Source organism: Aethalodelphis obliquidens, unplaced genomic scaffold, assembly GCF_003676395.1.
Source record: "Aethalodelphis obliquidens isolate GAN/ISIS:26980383/991018 unplaced genomic scaffold, ASM367639v1 scaffold19, whole genome shotgun sequence".
Taxonomy (NCBI): Eukaryota; Metazoa; Chordata; class Mammalia; order Artiodactyla; family Delphinidae; genus Aethalodelphis; species Aethalodelphis obliquidens.
In genome coordinates this window covers 5,948,438-5,952,795 of record NW_020837963.1, presented here as the reverse complement: position 1 = coordinate 5,952,795, position 4,358 = coordinate 5,948,438, and positions in this window count along the sequence as shown.

The window sequence follows — 4,358 nt, the reverse complement described above, 5'->3', positions numbered from 1 at the left end:
TCGGCTGACGCGCGCAACTACTTATTGAGAGGAATTAGGCAGCTTCTTCCTCTCCCTCCCCATTTTTTCCTCCTCTCCTTCCCTTTATTGCGCGTGTCCCTGCTCCCCCCACGGGTGCCGGCTCCATCTCCGCCCGGGGGACCCCGGGACAGAGGACGGCGAGCGCCCCGACCTTGGCGGGGAGCCCGGGGCGCTAGGCCGGCAGCGGCCGGGACAGCTAGGGAGCGGCTGCGCCTTAACAGCCCTCAGGAACGCCGAGGAGGTGGGAGAGATACAAAGCGCCTCGGCGGGGCCGAGCACCGTCATCCCGCCTCCTTCCAGCCAGAACTGGCTCTCCCAGACTACACCTTTGACTGGGCGTAACCCCGCCGTCGCCAGAACCGGTCCCGCTCCTGCCTGGGGAGGAAAACGGCCCGAGCAGTCCCGCGCCCGTTCCTCCCTGGTGTCGGGGGGCCCCTCCTGGAAGATCTGTGTGGGGAAACCAGTCTGGAGGAGCAGGTCCTGTTCCAACCTATCCTCGTTACTTTTGTTACTCCAGCTGCCCAGCAAAGCATGCTTTGTCCCTCCTGTGTGCTATAATTCATTAACAAGAGGCAGGCCGGCTTTATTTTTTCAGTGTAAAACTCAATGTATTTTATGGGATGGTAAATGGCACCCCCGGATATGTTTTTCCCCTCCTCTTACCGCTCTCCTTCTCCACTGGCAAACTATACAGACATAAGTCAGGTATCGTCTCCATTTTACAGATGGGAAAACTGAGTCTCAGGAACAGGCTGCCGGTCTGAAGCAAGTCTGACAACCAGATCTCTCTCTTCTGCTCTCAGCTTGATTTAGCCAGTTGACCTCTAAATATGGGCCTTTGGGAGCCATGTCTCCATCTCTTCAGTGGTCCAGTCAGTAGATAACCTGTGAGTCAAAAATACCCTTATCTGGGGACTTCCCTGGTAGCACAGTGGTTAAGAATCCGCCTGCCAATGCAGAGGCCACGGGTTGGAGCCCGGCCCCAGAAGATCCCACAATGCCCAGAGCAACTAAGCCCTGTGTGCTACAGCTATTGAGCCTGCGCTCTAGAGCCTGCAAGCCACAAGTACTGAGCCCACGGGCCTAGAGCTCATGCTGCACAACAAGAGAAGCCACCACAATGAGAAGCCCGCACACTTCAAGGAAGAGGAGTCCCTGCTCCCTGCAGAAAGCTGGTGTGCAGCAATGAAGACCCAATGCAATCAAAAAACAAACAAAAAAAACCCCTCTCTGTTCTGAGTTACTCAAATCACAGTCCCTAGAACCTTAACTGGACAGTGTGGAGAGTGTGTCTTGGGGACCTCTGTCACAAGTGAGATCCCCTAGGAGAGCTTAGGTACTCCTACAAAGTTGGTTATCCTACCTGAAAAAAACGTAGATTCAACAAGATCAACACCCATCTTTTTTACATTTTATTGCTGGTTGGTTAGAGTGCCCTCCTGTGTCTTTATATTAAAACATCATGTGAGAACTTCCAAAGGACATTACGAAATTATAATCACAGTATTGAAGTAATGGATAACATCAACTGCCTGTTATGCAAAGCATAACATATGTATAAAATATGCAAAACATATTTTTCAGAAGAACCATGAGGAGATTTGGGGAGCGCCCAGTGTGGAGGAAGTCCCTGCCTGGGGAGTTTCAGCAGAAACTTCTGTTTGTGTCGCAGTCAAAACGTCAGGTCCTCAGGTTACTCTAGCAAAGGTTCTGGTCATTCTTTTAGGCAGTTTGTCATCTGAAGACACCTGCCTATGTTAGAGGAATGAATCTCCCTCTCATGAGAGGAGCCCACTTTCTACTTCAGAAGCCTCCCTTGCAGCTAGAGTTCCTGGTTTAAACTCAGCCAATCAAACCCTGAGGTGAAAGCAAGCGAGCCTGAAGGCACACAGCCACTCCACTCCACCAGCAGGGCAGCAGCACCCAGCTCTAGTTTTGGGGGGCAGCAGTGGCATCACCCGCAGACCAGTCTGCAGTGGGACTTGGGCAATGCAGTCTGCCTGAGTATACTTTCCAAGCCTGGTTCTTTTGCCCTGCAGATATTCTGATTGCTACCTATTATGTTTTTAATGAGTTCCTCTTCTGCATAAATGAGCCAAAGACTGTGTTGCTTATAACTAAGAAGATGATTTAATCCCTGATGCTTATTGAATGGCTACTGGAGTAAAACACTGAGCACCCCAAGGAATGTTCAGGAGGCCATCCGTGCTCTCACAGACATGATGTTGAAAGTGTGGTATGTAGGAGTTACCAGACATCTGGACCAGTGCTGTCCAATAGAAATATAATACAAACCACATGTCTTGGTCAGCTATAGCTGCCATAACAAAATATCATAGACTGGGTGGCTCAAACAACAAGAATTTATTTTCTCACAGTTTTCAGGGCTAAATGTCTGAGATTAGGATGCCAGCATGGTCAGGTTCTGATGAGAACCCTCTTCCTGTTTTGTAGATAGCTTCACTGTGTCCTCACATGGCGGGGAGAGGGAGAGCAAGCTCTCTGGTGTCTCTTCTTATAAAGGCACTAATCCCATCATTAGGGCCCCACCCTCAGGACCTCATCCAAACCTAATGGTCTTCCAAAGACTCCATCTCCGAATACCATCACATTTCGGGGTTAAGCCTTCAACATATGGATGGCAGTGAGGGAAGGGATGGTTGAAACACAATTCAGTCTAAGCACCAAATATGCGATTTTACCTTTTCTAGTAGCCACATAAAAAGGTAAAAAGAAACATGTGAAACTAATTTTTTAATAATTTTTTTGTTTAATGCAATATATCCAAAATATTATTACTTCTACATGTCATCAAAAAATTACTGAGACTATTTACATTCTTGTTTTGAAATCTGGTGTGTTTTTACACTTACAGCACATGTCAAATTGTATTAGCCACATATAAAGTGGTCAATAGCCACATGGAGCTAGTGGCTACCCTATTAGACAGCATACATAGATTTAGAGTGTTAAACCTAAAATAAATCTGAGACATCACTTAGTACAACCATCTCACTTTACAAATCGTGAACCTAAGACCCAACCAGATTGACTCACTTGCTCAAGGTCACACAGCTGGTAAAAAAGCAAAGATGGAACACAAATCCAAGTTTCTGATTCTAGGACTTCCTCTCCCTGTCTGAAGACAGAGAAGATGATGGAGAGCTGAGAGGACCAGACTTAGCGGAAAGTCTAGAATAAAAATCATACCACTGGTTCAAAAAAAGAAGGAAAAAACTAGCACAAACTGGACCCCTTCAAATATTTATTAAACCTCTGTCATAGGCCCAGCATTATGCTAAATGCTATAAGCAACTCAAAAAGAAATGGAAAATATAATTAAATGCACAGCGTACTCAAACTCCGCTTTCCAAGGTCAGAGAAGAGAAAAATATAAGTGAATCAAACTGATAGAAAAGACTATTAGGTGGAGATGGGACTTAAAAAGACTTTAAAGAATGAAAAGTCCTTAAGTCCCAACTCTTGGCTGGCACTTGGATCCCCCTGAGTGAAGTACTGACCACAAAGTTTGGAAAGGGAGTGCCAAAGCTCCAACAAGGGGGTAGCATTCCTCTGCTTACTCCGCTGTTAGTTCTGGGTGACAAGCAGGAGTTAAAGTCGCCAGACTCTTCTCTTGATAAATTCAGAGACCTGAGGTCTCCAACTCCTGAAGCTTATATCACTCAGAAGCAACATTTCCTCCAAAAGGAATAAGCTAGAGAAGCATTTCCCCATGTGGGCCTGGGATGGAATAAATATGGGAACACTGAGTTAAACAAGCTAAAACAGGCTTCTTCGCTGCAGGACTTCTCCGGACCTTTATTATACTTTAACCCTTCAGTGGCTTCAGGTTCGAGATTAAGACCCTTCAAATGGCCAACAACACCCTCCACGGACTGGCCCAGGCAAGAAGCACCACTCTGTCTCCCACCACCCTCCTCTCCTCTCTCTGCCTTCCTGCTACCCTGGCCTTGTCTTAGCTCCTTTATCTGCTCTGTCCAATCCAGTACCCACGGCCCCCTGAGCACTTGAAATGTGGCAAGTCTAAACTAAGTGTAAAATGCATACCAGATTGCAAAGACTTAAAACCAAAAAATATATTTAAAATACTGTATTCATAATTTGTATGTTGATTAAACGTAGAAATGACAATATCATGGATACAATGAGTTGGGTAAAATATATTACTAAAATTAATTTCACCTTTTTCTTTTTATATTTTTAATGATTGCTGGAGAATTTTTCATTCCATATGTGGCTCATATTATATTTCTAGTGAATGTTCTCAAGCATGAAGATTTGGCTTTTGACCTAGTTAATGCTAACTCTTACCAAAT